Source organism: Arachis ipaensis, chromosome B8 (assembly GCF_059453495.1).
Source record: "Arachis ipaensis isolate K30076 ecotype BB chromosome B8, ASM5945349v1, whole genome shotgun sequence".
Taxonomy (NCBI): Eukaryota; Viridiplantae; Streptophyta; class Magnoliopsida; order Fabales; family Fabaceae; genus Arachis; species Arachis ipaensis.
The window spans coordinates 67706290-67722957 of record NC_142443.1 but is presented as its reverse complement, the minus strand read 5'-3'; the positions used below and the strand labels follow the sequence as shown (position 1 = coordinate 67722957).

At 36.8% G+C, this 16668-nt stretch overlaps 1 non-coding gene across 1 annotated transcript; it reads right to left on the bottom strand.

Annotated features, from left to right (window-relative positions):
* Positions 1-15095: 15095 nt before the first annotated feature.
* LOC148548435 (small nucleolar RNA R71) lies at positions 15096-15203 on the bottom strand. Its single transcript, XR_015898118.1, has one exon. It is a non-coding gene; the product is annotated as a small nucleolar RNA R71 (small nucleolar RNA).
* Positions 15204-16668: the final 1465 nt, after the last annotated feature.

The following is a 16668-nucleotide window of genomic DNA, read 5'->3' as shown; positions in this document are numbered from 1 at the left end:
CAGCTCATGGTAATAAAATAAAATAAAATATGCAAAAATTGAAAAATTAAAAATATGCACACCAACTAATAATTTAGCACGCTATTGCAACTCCTCGGTAACAGCGCCAAAAATTGATGCGGCAAAAATTAGCCAATTAAGAATTTATGATAAGAACAGCATTGCAAGTACAGTTCTTAACCAACAAAAATCCGCTTATCAATTTAGAAGGGTTGTCACAAATTTAGAATAAAAATACTGGGAGTAGAAATCTCAGGTCGTCTCCCAATGAGTTGACAAAAGGGTGCTACTTTATTAGTCAGGAGTTTTCCGAGGAATTTTAAGAGTTGAAGAACAAAAAATTAAATGATGGTAAATTAAAGCAATGTAAATTAAAAGAGATTTATATATTCAAAATAAAAAGCCTTGACCGGGGAAAGATTAATTGGAAGTTCTATCCTTGTTGGATTTTCCCAAGTGGAATAGCAAGAGGTTGTTGTTTTCACTTAGTTAACCCTTACTAAATAAAGGAAAGTTAAGTGATTGAGCTAACTCTTATTAGCATTAGTAAATAGAGAGTTAGCCAACGACTTCCAATTGAACTAATCACTTGAGTATTCCAACTCAAGGGTCTCCTTTTAATCAACCCCCAAGTCAAGTTGGGAGTCTACTCCATTGACATGAATGTAACTTTCATAAATGATAAAAAGGAAAAAGAAGAAGAAAAGATAAATTAAATAAAATAATAACTGAAAATTAATTAAAGGTAAAAATAGTGATTTGCATTAATAAATCCCAAAATGCAACATCCTTATCTGAACAGGGTTAATGGGCAATAAAAAGAGTAAAGGAATAAGAAAACAAACTAGAATAATGAAACTTCAGTGGAGGTAGTGACTCTTCTCAATATCCAAAGCGAAAGCATAAAACTAGAAATCTATGAATGTAAAGGAAACCTAGAAGAAGTAGTAATTTCTCTCTAATATTCAAAACTAAAACTAAAAACTATGCGAATGAGAATGTCTGTTGAGTCTCTGCTTGTCCCTTGGCTCTAGTCTGTGTTTCTGGGCCAAAAACTGGGTCCAAACTTAGCCCAAAATAGCCCCCAGCATTTTTTGCGATTTCTGCAGGTAGTTCATGTCACGCGTACGCGTCGCTGGTCATTTTCGCGAATCATGCATACGCGTCAGGCACGTGCAGGCATCGCTGTGCGAACCCCAATTCACGCGCACGCGTAAGCCATGCATGCGCCTCACTTCTCGCTGGTTATCTCCTTTATTTCTTGTGCTCCTTCCATTTTCGCAAGCTTTCTCTCCATCCTCTAAGCCATTCCTTCCCTATAAAGTCTAAAAATACTTAACGCACAGATCATGACATCGATTGGTATAAAGGGGAGTTAAAAATATACAATTTAAAGGCTCAGAAAGCAAGTTTTCAATCATATAACAAAATTGGAAAGGAATTGTAAAATGATGCAAATTGTATGAATAAGTGTGCAAAGACTTGATAAAACCACTCAAGTGAGCACAAGAGCAATCTGAAAAAGCCAAAAGAAACAATAGCTCTTTAAACCAAAAGGCAAGAGCAAAAAGCCAATAACCCTTTAAACCAAAAGGCAATGGTAAAAGGATCCAAGGCTTTGAGCATCAATGGTTAGGAGGGCCCAAAAGAAACAAAATCTTGGCCTAAGCACTCCAATTGAATAGTGTCCCTAACTATATGCTTGTGGTGTGGAGGTGTCAAGTAAAAAACTTGAGACTGAGCAGTTAAAGTCGTGATTCAAAGCAAAAAGAGTGTGCTTAAGGACTCTGGATACCTCTATCTAGGAATTCTAGCAAAGCTCAATCACAATCTGAAAGGTTTCACCCAGTTAAGTGTCTGTGGCATTTATGTATCCGGTGGTAATACTGGAAAACAAAGTGCTTAGGGCCATGGCTAAGACTCTAAAAATCTCTGTTCAAGAATAAAAAAGAACTGAACTAGGAGAGTCAATAATATCATATGAATTCTAAGTTCCTAAAGAGACCAAAATTTCTGAGTTTTAATGGATAGTGAGATGCCAAAACTATTCAGAAGAAAAAAGCTACTAAATCCCGCTCATCTAATTGAAACTGAGCTTCATTGAAAATTATGAGATTTATTGTATCTTACTCCTTTTTTTATCCTACTTTGTTTTTAGTTGCTTGGGGACAAGAAATAGTTTAAGTTTGGTGTTGTGATGAGCGGATATTTTATAGGTTTTAGTGCAAAATTCACATTTTTTAATTCTACAATGATTTTATGTGTTTTTATGCAATTTCAGGTATTTTCTGGCTGAAATTGAGGAGCTGGAGCAAAAGTATGATTCAAAGGCAGAGAAAGCACTACAGATGCTGTTAGGATCTGACCTCCTTGCACTCGAAAGAGTTTTTCTAGAGCTACAGAAGTCCAAATGGAGCGTTCTTAATGGCTATGGAAAGATAACATCCAGAGCTTTCCCGAAATATATAATAGTTTATACTTTGCTTTAGAATTGGAGACCCAAAACCTACGTTCAACGCCAGCCATCTACCCTAGTCCAGGCGTCCAACGCCCACAGAGGAGTGGCCAGCATCCAACGACCATAAAGGTGTACCTAGCCAGCGTTCAATGCCCAAGGAGCATCCTAGCATGTGGAGACCACTCAAGCTCAGCCCAAACACTCACAAAGTGGGCCCCAGAAGTGGATTTTTGCACTACAAGTCTTAGCCTATCATATTTCTGTAATCCTTAGTTATTAGTTTAGTATTTAAAGGAAACACACTTTATCTCTCTCCAGCATATCATATTTTCAAACACCATTATGTACAGTATGAGTCTCTAAACCTCCTAGGTTAAGGGGAGGAGCTCTGCTGAGTTTTATGGGTTAATAAAAGTATTACTGTTCTATCTCAATTCGTGTTTGATTCTCTATTCTAAGATGTATCTTCGTTCTTCAACCTTATGAATGAGTTGAACCGGCATAAGGTTATCTCTATTCTACATAGGTTTAGCGAGCGTCTTTCATCGGATATCAATGAAACACTAGCTTGATTATACATCTCTTAGACGGTTAATCCACAAATTCGACGGGGACTTCTCGAGACACCAGTTCCGCCGAGGTGTGGGGAGATTAGGGTTTTTGTGGTAAATGCTAGAACCAAAGGCACAGCATTCTCTGATCTGGAAGATTCGACCTTGTCTGTGGTATGTTGAGTAGGATCATCAACAGGAATGGACTACAGGAGCTTCACCCTCAATCAGACTGGATGCGCACTAACCCTAGTGTTCAGCCTGGAGGAAGATTGGCGACCTCTCAAGAAAGGCGTTGATCACTTACAGCCTGCCATAGAAGAAATCATTCACAGTTGTCATAGACAGTAAGACCGAATTAATCCAAAAGAACAAAGCATCTCTGAAGCCTTAACCATCTTCCTATCCTTGCATTCACCTTCAATTGAGTAACGTTATCCTTATTTTACTTTTATGCGCTTTAAACAAACAAACAATTTTTCTATCCGCCTGACTAAGATCTACAAGATAATCACAGTTTGATTCAAGCCAACAATCCTCGTGGGATCGACCCTGAATCACTCAGTTATTACTTGGATGACCCAGTGCACTTGTTGGTTCAGTTGTGCGAAGTGTAATTCTGCGCACCAGTAACCCTGACACAAAGTCCATCGTGATGCTCCCCCATTTCCATTGAAGAATTTTTAAGGGTTGAAGGGTTCCTGACAGTTTTTTATGTTCAATCTTGACTTTCTAACATGTCAGGCACTTAGATACATTCAAGGCCACGTCGTTCTTCATTCCTGGCCACCAGAACATAGCTTTCAGGCCTTAGTACATCTTGGTGCTTTCCGGATGGATAGAGAATCTGCTTTTGTGCGCTTCTTTTAAGATATCCTGTCGTAAGGTTTCAACATCCGGCACACAGATCCTACCCTTGAATCTCCATACTCCATCATCGTCCCATGATACTCTCCACCGCTTCCTGATAAACCCCAATTCTGTGGTTTATCTTGTGCTTATTTTAGGGAATTTTATCACCTTTTCCCATATTTATTCAATGAAATAGCATGGTTTTGTAATTCTCCCTTAATTTGTTCTTAAGTGTAAAAACATGCTTTTTAGGCCCTTAAATTGGTAATTTTAATTCACTTTAAATCCATTCAATGCCTTGATATGTTTGTTGAGTGATTTCAGGTTCATAAGGCAAGTATTGGATGGAAGAAATGAAAAGGAAAGCATGCAAGTGGAGAATTCATGAAGAAATAAGCAAAATGGAGAATTAAGGGACACGCGCACGCGTTATGCACGCGTACGCGTGCATTGAAGATTCGCAAGCCACGTGCACGCGTCAAGCACGCGTACGCGTGAGTGGAGGTTTTTGCTATCGACGCGCATGCGTCAAGCACGCGCACGCGTGACACTCGGCACATGACCGACTTAAAGTGAATTCGCTTGGGGTGATTTCTGAACTGCCCAGGCCAAAATCCAACTCCTTTTTGAGGGTATTTCATGTAGAATTCAAGATAGAGAAAAGGGGGGGAGCACTTAGTTAGTCATGATGAGCCTTTAGTTAGTTTTCTAGAGAGAGAAGCTCCCTCTTCTCTCTAAAATTAGGTTAGGATTAGATTGATTCCTCTTGGATCTAGATTTGATCACTTGATTTCATCTTGTTTTCTTTACAATTTCTTGTTTCTCTATTTTGATTCTCTTAGTTTGTGATGTTAATTTTACTTTTATACATCTTTTATGTTCATGCACTCATGTTGGATTTGGATCTCTTTTAGTGAAATTTGATGTTGATGTTCTTTTATTGTTGATTTGAGTTGTGAATTTTACTTTCCTTGCAATTAGTAGTTAGTAGATTTATATTTCTTGCACCTTTACTATGCTTTACCTTTATTGCACACTAGGTGTTTGATAGAATGTTTACACTAGTTTTTTGAGTAGTTTTCTTTACTCTTGGCCTAGGCTAAGAGAATTGAGTGACCTTGAGTCATTGGGTCTCATTGAATTTGTGATTTTAGAACCCTTGGTGATTAATTTGATATCCATTGACACTAACCCAATACTAATCCAATTAGTAGATAGGTTGGGACTTATGGATTGATGTTGATCAAGCCATTTGACATACTTCAAGCCTAGGAGTAAATGTTACGTACTTAAGGCTTTTGGAAGTAGACCTAATGAGTTTGGTTCTTCATAATTGTCAATCTATGGTTTGTAGACAAGGATGGTGATTTCAATTTATCTATGTCTAGCCAAGAGTTCTTTCCTTTATTTTATTAGTTCTTGATTGTTTACTTTCTTGCTTTTATATTTCCTTGCCCTTTTATAAACCAAACCCCTTGTTCCTTCATAGCTATTAATTAATCACTTCATTGCAATTTCTTGTGAGACGACCCGATGTTTAAATACTTCGGTTAATTCTTATTGGGGTTTGTACTTATGACAACCAATATTTTTGCATGTGAGGATTCTTTGTTGGTTTAGAACTATACTTGCAACGAGATTTCATTTGTGAAATTCTAAACCATCATGAAGAAAACTGAGCATCAAAATGGCGCCATTGCCGGGGATTTGCAATGGTGTTATATTATTGGCTATTGTATATAGTGTGAATAGTTTGATTTTTAGCTTGTTTGTTAGTTTTTGTTAGCTTTTGGACTTTGTTGCTTATTTTTGTTTGCTACTATGAATTCTCATCAATTTGGCTATGAGTTTGGCTCAAATTATGTTGTAGGAAACGGGAGTTACCATGGCAATATGCATCAAGAATTTGGGAACAATCAAGGATGGAAGGAACCTCGAAGGATTGATTAACCCTCTTGGTAACAACCCCCTCCGGTTCCTTATAGGTATAATTCCAATCCTAATGCATATCAAATTAATGGATGTGGTGACCCTTATTGTGATTGTCAACAATCAACACCATATGCCTATACACCACTTCTTCAACCTAATTTCGAACCACCTTACTCACAAGCCCCATATCACCAAACCCATCCGTATGAACCCAATCCTTATCCATCATACCAACCATCCTACAAGCCATATGAACTATTCATGGAACCAACACCATTCCAACACAATTACTCTCAAGAACCATCTCAATATACATCACCTCCATACCCTTACCGAGATGAGCCAACTTCCAATTATCAAGCCCTCACAAACAATGAACCCTCTTTTCTCCCACCACCTACAATGGATGATTCTCTTCAAGAATATATCAGCTCTTACCTCCAAAGGCAAGAAGAGACCCAAAAGGAGTTTAAGGAGTTAGAAGCCAAGATTTCCACTGTGGCAGAAGCCATTTGCAACATAGTCTCCTCCCGTCTAAGCTTACATGATCAAGGCACTCCCATTGATTAGTGTGGAGAAACAATCAAAGAGCTTAGTGGGGGAGTGAATTCGAAACTCCAAGGTGAAGAAAAAGAGTTGAAGCGAGATTTGTATCAAGAGGAGGAAGTTAAGATTATCAATGTTACAGAAGTGGATAATGAGTTGAGAGAAATTAATCAAGAAGTGGATTCCATCGTTAGCGATTTTTTGTCCGCCTTGACCAATCCCCTTGGTATCAATGTTGAGAAGGGTGTGCAACCTCCAAAGTAAATCATGGTTGAAGATTATGAGGGAATTGATCAAGAGAGGGATTCAATCATTAATGACTTCCTCTCTATAATTGAATCTTCTTCCATTGAGCTTGTTGAAGGGATTGAGGAAGAGGTGGAAGTTGTGAAAGAAGCGAACAAGGGAACGGATCTCACATTGGCTAAGTGTGGGGAGGTCTCCCTCTCTAAGTCATCATCCTACACAACATTCAAGTGGGTAAAATTCTTATTCCTAAGCTTTACCTTCTCACTTGAATATGGTTTGATTGAAAATGATGGTCAACTTAGAGCTGTTTGTGGGATTAAGAGTAAGAAAGAGTTGTGTAGTGGTTGGAAACATCACTCTAAGTTCATGATGATTGCATGCTCAAAATTGAATAGCAATGGTTGGTGTAGAACCAAATTGCATAGGTCTAGGAGAATGTTTGGATGCTCAGTTGAGAATTCACAAGCCTTGTCACCCAAATTTAACTATGGTAGTCAACAAGAAGATGGGTGCAAGAACAATATTTGGGACCCCAGAATTCATTTCAACAACCAATACTCTTGGGGCCTTGCCATTTACCTACATTTACTTAAAGGCTTATTGCGCTTAATTTGGAATCCCGGCAGACATCGGAGATACAAACATTGGTGGGGATTCCAGGATGAATTCAAGCTCTCCGGTGGATTAGGTATCCTATCCCAAACAAAAAATATTTGTTAAATAGACTAAACTCAGCAAGGGGTGCCTCTTTCCAATTCAGCTTGTTTGTTGACAGAGAAAGCTGAACAAGACCTTGGGCTTTTACTGGGCCTAATAAGCTTTTTGTGCAAAAGATTTGTAATTTCCTTTTGACAATATTGGAGAAGTTGTTCATTCATTTCTATAGGTCTGGCCTTTGTTGGGATCTGGCTTTTTTAAAAATCCTTTTCATAAGGAAGATCCACAATATGTTATTTTCTATTCCAGAATGCGTGAGGCAAATTTGAACATATTATTTCTTGCATTTGTTGAAGAAGGGACTTAATCTTTTGTTGGATTTGAGGCTTTTGTAACTAGGTTTCCAGGGTTTTGAAGGAGACTTCTTCTTTTAAGAAGTTAATTTGGTTATTTTTTGAATTGGAGCATGTTGAGGGTCTTATGGGCAGGAGTTGAAACAAATTGGAAGGTTGTTGGGGTACCTCCTATATAGGTAGTGATTCCATCATATGACATCATTAAAGGAAAAAGAGCTCTAATAAAGGGTGTCCCCAGAATGACCTGATTCCTTAAATCTTGCACAAAGAGGAAGGGTGTTTTTATCCGTAAAAGACCATTTTTGATGACAGCCTCAGAAAGCCTGTACTTAATTTGTAAACGTTCACCGTTAGCTGTATTAAGACGTTCTACAGTTTTTTCAAAATATTTTGTTGGGATTAAACCCTCCAAAATACAATTTTTATCTACACCTATATCGAACAAGGCTACAGTTTCGAACATAAAGTCCTGGATGACAATTCAGATATTGATATAGAATTTCATGACGGTTAGTTAACTGACTAATCGGAGAATTTTTGCTATCTCATCTTCTTGATCATCTTTTGAGAGTTAGATAATTTGGTCATCCTCTTCATTTTGGAAAATTTGGTTTTGAAGATTTTGATCATTCTGAGGTTCTTCCTTAGTGGTATCAGAATCTTCGTGCAAGATATGAGACAAGCAATTCTGGTGTTGTTTTTGTTGTTGTTTGATGTGATGAATTTCTTTCTTGAGAATATTAATCTCATTTTGGAGGTCCTGAATAGTAACAGGCTTAGAAACTTGTTTTTGAGTTTTTTGAAAATAGGTTTGACATCGTACTTGTTTTTGATAACCAGGGTTTTGGTTTTGGATTTATTTCTGGTTTCTAAGGTTTGTTTGAGCTTCTGAAGGAAGTATTTTCTCTGTTTAGGGTCAGAGATAGCATTTATGGCATCGAAAAGAAGATCTTGTTCTTGTGTGATGACATTGAGCTCAAAATATTCATCAGATGATGAGGATATATCATCATCCTGCTAGATGTTGTTTAAGTCCTCCGAAAATTCATGCCTGATTCTTCTTCGGAGCTTTCAAGGAGGAGGTTATTAATCTGCTCCTCAATCTGAAGATCAAGGTTGAGATTGTTGATCCTCTTTTTTGAGCCTACAGTACTTACTAATATGACCCGGTTTTTTGCAATTGAAGCAGATAATTTGGTTTTTGGGAGTTTCCTTATCTTCGTCTTTCGTTTGTCTAGGAAGAGGCTTGCAATGCTTCCTAGGTTTCCACTGCCATGGGTTTTGATCGGGCCAACGGTTTTTTGGTAAGACTATTTTGTTTTCATTTTACTACAGGATGGTAGGCCAAACTGTTCACAGAAGGAACCTAGATCTTTTTTGTTTTGGGCCTTTTCGCTGGCTAGTTGCCTTTGAATTTTGTCATCCTGACAAAGTTTTAAGGCCACTTTTTGGACATAAGAAATTAATTGGCCATAACTTAAAGAATTGTACGGAATAATACCATCCAGAGTTAAGCTTCTGATTTTATCCCTAACTTTATCTCCTAGAGATTTTGGGAGTCCGACTAAGAACTTTTCTTTCCAGAACGACTGTTGGCTATCTTCTCTAGTGAAGACTCTGGTTAAGAAGGTATCTTTATACCACTTGAAATCAGACAGGGATTTGCATTTGAGATTGGACAGAAGTTCAGCAGACCGATCTTTCCACAAAGATGGGTCGCCTATGAAATGGTTTGCTATAGTAAAGATCAGGGTGCTAACTGCATCAAGGATGGTTTCCCCATTCTCTTTAAGAATAGATTCGCCATTATCATTGGTTTTAACTGCAGACAGGATGATATCTTTTTCATCATTCATGAAAAAATTATCCCATCATCCTTTAAGCTGTCCTGAAAATCCTGATACAATAACATTTGCTATTGCTTCTTCAGAGCTTTCATGAGCAGTTTGATAGGCCGTCCAAACCATTGTCATATGTTGTAACATATGCATGATGTTATACTCCATTTTTCCATCTATGTTCTATTCATAGATGTTGTTCACATTGAAACAGTTGAAGCCTAGCTCTCTGTCTACCAAAGCTAGGTCAGGAGCAGTATTTTGGAGATGATAGTGTTGATGAGGTTTAGTAAGACCTTTCCATTTTGTAATGGAGGTGGTCATGATAGGGTTGATTCTAGGTGAATCTGATCCATTGTCCGAGTCTTGCGACTCTTCCTGGAGAACATTAATGGACGTTTTAGCAGATTGCCTAGTAACTCTTGTGGATGATTCAGTGGTTTGCGGAGTGTCAGGGATGGTCATCTGGCTGAGAAGCTGATCTATTTTGTGTACAAGTTCAGAGGTACCTGAATCTTGTTTGAAAATGGAAGATTTGAGGTTTTGTCTAATCTTTGGGTTGATCTTAAAAGTTTTAAAAAGGGGTTTTTCTAGAGCTTTTAGAGAATCATGGGTACTGTTGCTTAGGGAGCCGAGCTTTTGGCCTAAGGTTTGGAGATATTTGTTAGTATAGTTGGCTTGTTCCATGATATCCTTGATATCTTTAGGCCCAATGGGTTCATCTAAATTTTTGGTTTTGAAGGGTCAGGCCATGACAGGAGTTTGTTTAGTATCCAAGTTATTTGTAAGGATGAACTTTCCTGTTGGGGGAAATTCTGACTTAACTAATTCCCCCTCCTAGATTTTTCAGGTGGAAATAACATTCGCAGAATGAGATGTACTACTATCTACTTTAAAAGGGTAGTCTATATTGTTTTTTATGCTATAAGCATGGAACCATTCGAAGAAAGGAATATGCATCTTGGCTTGGTTGAGGAAGTGATAATATTTCTCCCGAAAATATGAAATTTGATGAGCCTTAAAGGTTTGCAAGTACCATCTCTTCTGAAGTTTCCACTCTTCAGAGTTGACGTTCCTTCGCAAGGCTTCCCTATCTATAACAAAGTCTTTATTCAACATTGACATCATCATTCATGGAGGAATATGTTGGGGATTGAATAGACTGTTCATCTACATCTTTTTCTTTTTGGTAAACAGGTCTAGGAATACTAGAGTTTATTTGTAACCCTGTAAGGTTGATTCTCGGTTGGCCATCCTAATTTGTGGATTAGGAAGAGAGGAATCAAATCTTATATAAAAAGACTTTCTTGCGGAGGCGAAGTCAGATATGTAAGTAGATGCTGCTTCGGACCTTGACGAAAAAGAGTTTCTTCTGTCAAAGAAGATTTCTACTTTTCCAGTTTCATCTTGTTTAATTTCGGTTTGCTTTGATTGCTAGTGTTTTAGCCCTTGTACTTGTATATGTATTCTTGAGAATTGATTTATTTTGACCAAGTAAATGCATTCATGTAGATATATTGCATATATATAGATTGTATATAGTTAGACATGCTTAGTTTAAGTGTGAGAAGGTTTGATAAACCCCAATTCTGTGGTTTATCTTGTGCTTATTTTAGGGGATTTTATCACCTTTTCCCATATTTATTCAATGAAATAGCATGGTTTTGTAATTCTCCCTTAATTTGTGCTTAAGTATAAAAACATGCTTTTTAGACCCTTAAATTGGTAATTTTAATTCACTTTAATGCCATTCGATGCCTTGATGTGTTTGTGGAGTGATTTCAGGTTCATAAGGCAAGTATTGGATGGTAGAAATGAAGAGAAAAGCATGCAAGTGGAGAATTCATGAAGAAATGAGTAAAATGAAGAATTAAAGGCCACGCGCACTGATGAGCGGATAATTTATACCCTTTTTGGCATTGTTTTTACATAGTTTTTAGTATGTTTTAGTTACTTTTTATTATATTTTTATTAGTTTTTATACAAAAATAATATTTCTGGACTTTACTATGATTTTTTGTGTTTTTTTGTAATTTTAGGTATTTTCTGGCTGAAATTGATGGGCCTGAGCAAAAATCTGATTCAGAGGCTAAAAAAGGACTGCAGATGCTGTTGGATTCTGACCCTCCTGCACTCAAAATGGATTTTCTGGAGCTACAGAATCTCAATTGGTGCGCTCTCAATTTTGTTGGAAAGTAGACATCTTGGGCTTTCCAGAAATGTATAAGAGTCCATACTTTACCCGAGATTTGATGGCCCAAACTGGCGTTCAAACACCGGCCAGAGACCCTTTTCTGGAGTAAAACGATAGAACTGGCAACAGAACTGGAGTTAAACGCCCAAACTGGCATCCAAGCTGGCGTTTAACTCTAAGAATGGCCTATGAATGTGAAAGCTTCAATGCTCAGCGCAAGCACACACCAAGTGGGTCCCAGAAATGGATTTCTGCACTATCTGCACTTAGTTATTCATTTTCTGTAATCCCTAGTAACTAGTTTAGTATAAATAGCACTTTTTACTATTGTATTAGGGAATTATGATATTATCATCCTTGGACTTGGAGGCTGGCCACACGGCCATGCCTAAACTTCTTTCTCTTATGTATTTTCTACGGTGGAGTTTCTACACCTCATAGATTAAGGTGCGGAGCTCTGCTGTTCTTCATGAATTAATGCAAGTACTATTGTTTCTCTTTCAATTCACACTTACTTCTTCTCCAAGATATACTCTCGTACTTAATTCAGTTAAGTCAAAATGAAGGGGTGACCCGTGACAATCACCCACTATCTTTGTTACTCGCTTAGCTAAGATCCACGTGCCTGACAACCACAAAGCGGTCTACATGATGTTCAATGTAGTCATTGGACGACAGCCGGAGTATATTCTCTTGGGTCTCTAAGACACGGACCGAGTCCGTGAGATTAGGATCTTTGTGATATAGGCTAGAACCAATTGGCAGCCATTCCTGAGATCTGGAAAGTCTAAACCTTGTCTGTGGTATTCCGAGTAGGATCTGGGAAGGGATGACTGTGACAAGCTTCAAACTTGCGAATGTTGGGCATAGTGACAATGTGAAAAAGGAGAAGGGTCCTATTCTGATGCTAGTGAGAACCGACAGATGATTAGCCGTACGGTAGCTGTACCTAGTATTTTTCATCCGAGACGAGAAATCCGACAATTGATTAGCCGTGCAGAGATCGTACCTGGTATTTTTCATCCGAGAGGATCATACAGCTTGCCATGGAAAGGAACACACATGATTGGAAAAAGAAAATAGCAAAGCAGAGGTTCAGAAGCAACAAAGCATGTCCAAACGCTTATCTGAAATTTCCACCAATGAATTACATAAGTATCTTTATTTTATTTTATGTTTTATTTATCTTTTAATTATCTAAACCTCATAACCAACTGAATCCGCCTGACTGAGATTTACAAGATGACCATAGCTTGCTTCAAGCCGACAATCTTCATGGGATCGACCCTTACTCACGTAAGGTATTACCTGGACGACCCAGTGCACTTGCTGGTTAGTTGTGCGGAGTTGTGAAAAGTGTGAATCACAATTCCGTGCACCAAGTTTTTGGCGCAGTTGCCGGGGATTGTTCGAGTTTGGACAACTGACGGTTCATCTTGTTGCTTAGATTGGGTAATTTTATTATATGTTTAAGCTTTTTATTTTTATTTTCGAAAAAAATACAAAAAAATTTAATAAAATCATAAAAACCAAAAAAATTGTGTTTCTTGTTTGAGTCTTGTGTCAAATTTTAAATTTGGTGTCATTTGCATTTCTTTTTTTTATTTTTCTTGAAGTTTCAAAAATTCATGCATTGTGTTCTTCTTTGATCTTCAAGTTGTTCTTGATGATTTTCTTTGTTTAATCTTGTGATTTTCTTGTTTTCTGTCTTTTATTGTTTTTCATATGCATTTTTGAATTCATAGTGTCTAAACATTAAAAATTTTTATGTTTGGTGTCTTGCATGTGTTTTTTTTCTTAAAAATTTTCAAAAATATGTTCCTGATGTTCATCATGATCTTCAAAGTGTTCTTGGTGTTCATCTTGACATTCAAAGTGTTCTTGCATACATTATTTGTTTTGATCTTAAATCTTTATGTTTTGTGTCATTTTGTTGTTTTTCTCTCTCTTCATTAATTCAAAAAAATCAAAAATAATATCTTTCCTTATTTTACTCATAAATTTCGAAATTTTAGGTTGATTTAGTCAAAAATTTTTAAAATTTAGTTATTTCTTGTTAGTCAAGTCAAAATTTCAATTTAAAAGTTTTATCTTTTCAAATCTTTTTCAAAAATCAAATCTTTTTCATTTTCTTCTTAATATTTTCGAATTTCTTAAATAAATTTTCAAAATCTTTTTCTTAATTTTATTCATATTTTCGAAAACTTTACTAACAATTAATGTTTTGCTTCAAAAATTTCAAGTTTGTTACTTTCCTGTTAAGAAAGGTTCAATCTTTAAATTCTAGAATCATATCTTTTAGTTTCTTGTTAGTCAAGTCATCAACTTTAATTTTAAAAATCAAATCTTTTTAATTTCCTTTTTCAATTACTTTTCAAAATAAATTTCAATCATATCTTTTTCAAAACTTAATTTCAAAATCTTTTTCTAACTTCTTATTTTTTTCAAAATTTATTTTCAAATGTTTTTCAATTAACTACTTGACTTTTTGTTTGCTTTTAAAAGTTTACTATTTCTTATCTTTTTCAAAACCACCTAACTACTTTTCTCTCTGTCTAATTTTCAAAAATCACTAACCACTTTTTCAAAATTCTTTTTAATTAACTAATTGTTTTAAATTCTAATTTTATTTTGTTTCTTTTAATATTTTCGAAACTAACTTAATTAATTAAATAAAAACAAAAATATTTTTCTTTTCTTTTAATTAATATTCGAATACTCTCCCTCTCATCTCTTTCTATTTATTTTATTTTTTACTAACACTTCTCTTCTACTCATAATTCGAACCCTCTCTTTCTCTGTGTTCGAATTTCTTCTTCTTCCTTCTTCGTTCTATTCTTCTTTTCCTCTGACACATAAAGGAATCTCTATACTGTGACATAGAGGATTCCTCTTCTTTTCTATTCTTTTCTTTTTCATATGAGTAGGAACAAGGATAAGGACATTCTTGTTGAAGCTGATCCTGAACCTGAAAGGACTCTGAAGAGGAAGCTAAAAGAAACTAAAGCACAACACTCTGGAGAGGACCATACAGAAATTTTTGAAAAAAGAAGAAGACATGATAGCCGAACCCAACAACAATGGTGGAGATGCAAGGAAGGTGCTTGGTGACTTTACTATACCAACTTCTGACTTCTATGGAAGAAGCATCTCAATTCCTGCAATTGGAGCAAACAACTTTGAGCTTAAGCCTCAATTAGTTTCTCTAATTCAGCAGAATTGCAAGTTTCATGGACCTCCATTGGAAGATCCTTATCAGTTCTTAGCTGAATTCTTACAAATCTATGATACTATTAAGACCAATGGGGTTAATCCCGAGGTCTACAGACTTCTGTTTTCCCCTTTGTTGTAAGAGACAGAGCTAGGATATGGTTGGACTCACAACCTAAAGAAAGCCTGAACTCTTGGGAAAAGTTGGTCAATCCTTCATTGGCGAAGTTCTTTCCACCTCAAAAGATGAGCAAGCTTAGAGTGGAAGTCCAAACCTTCATACAGAAGGAAGGTGAATCCCTCTATGAAGCTTGAGAAAGATACAAGCAATTGATCAGAAGGTGTCCTTCTGACATGCTTTCAGAATAGAGCATCTTATGTATATTCTATGATTGTCTGTTTGAATTGTCCAAGATGTCATTGGACCACTCTGCTGGTGGATCTCTTCATCTGAAGAAAACACCTGTAGAAGCCAATGAACTCATTGAAATGGTTGCAAATAACCAATTCATGTATACTTCTGAAAGAAATTCTGTGAATAATGGGATGACTCAAAAGAAAGGAGTTCTTGAGATTGATACTCTGAATGCCATATTGGCTCAGAATAAAATATTGACTCAGCAAGTCAATATGATTTCTCAGAATCTGACTGGAATGCAAGCTGCATCCGGCAGTGCTAAAGAAGCCTCCTCTGAAGGAGAATCCTATGGAAACACCTATAATCCTTCATGGAGGAATCATCCTAATTTCTCATGGAAGGATCAGCAGAAGCCTAATCAAGGCTTCAATAATAATAATGGTGGGAGAAATAGGTTTGGCAATAGCAAGTCTTTTCCATCATCTTCAGAGTAACAGACAGAGAATTCTAAGCAGAGCCTCTCTGACTTAGCAACTATAGTCTCTGATCTACCTAAGACCACACTCAATTTCATGACTGAAACAAGGTCCTCCATCAGAAATTTGGAGGCACAAGTGGGTCAGCTGAGTAAAAGAGTTAATGAAACTCCTCCTAGTACTCTCTCAAGCAATACAGAAGAGAATCCAAAGAGAGAGTGCAAGGCCATCAATATAACCAACATGGCCGAACCTATAGAGGAGGAAGAGGCAGTGATTTCCAGTGAGGAAGACCTTGCTGGACGTCCACTGACCAATTAGGAGTTCCTCGTTGAGGAACCAAAGGAATTTGAGGCTCATACAGAGACCATAGAGATTCCACTGAACTTACTATTGCCATTCATGAGCTCTGATGAGTATTCTTCCTCTGAAGAGGATGAAGATATTATTGAAGAGCAAGTTGCTCAGTATCTAGGAGCAATCATGAAGCTGAATGCCAAGTTATTTGGTAATGAGACTTGGGAGGATGAACCTCCATTGCTCATCAATGAACTGAATGCATTAGTTCAGCAAAAATTACCTCAGAAGAAATCGGATTCCGAAAAGTTCTTAATACCCTGTACCATAGGCACCATGACCTCTGAGAAGGCTCCGTGTGACCTGGTGATGCGACACAGAAGCTGGTGAATTAAAAATTATTAAAATGGTTATGTTGCAAGTATAGTTCTTAACTCACCGAAAATCTGCCTATCAATTTAGAAGTATGTCACAGAGAGTTTGAATTAAAAATTACTGGGAGTTTTAAGTCCCAGGTCGTCTCCCAACAAGTTGCAGAAAAGTGTGCTATCTTATTAATCAGATGTTCAAAGAAGTTGAGTTAAGTAAATTGGAATTTAAATTGAGGAAATTTAATTAATATGAGTAAAAGCCTTGACTGGGAGTTGATTGGTTGGAATTCTACTATTGATGGAGTGATTGTAAGATTAATTTA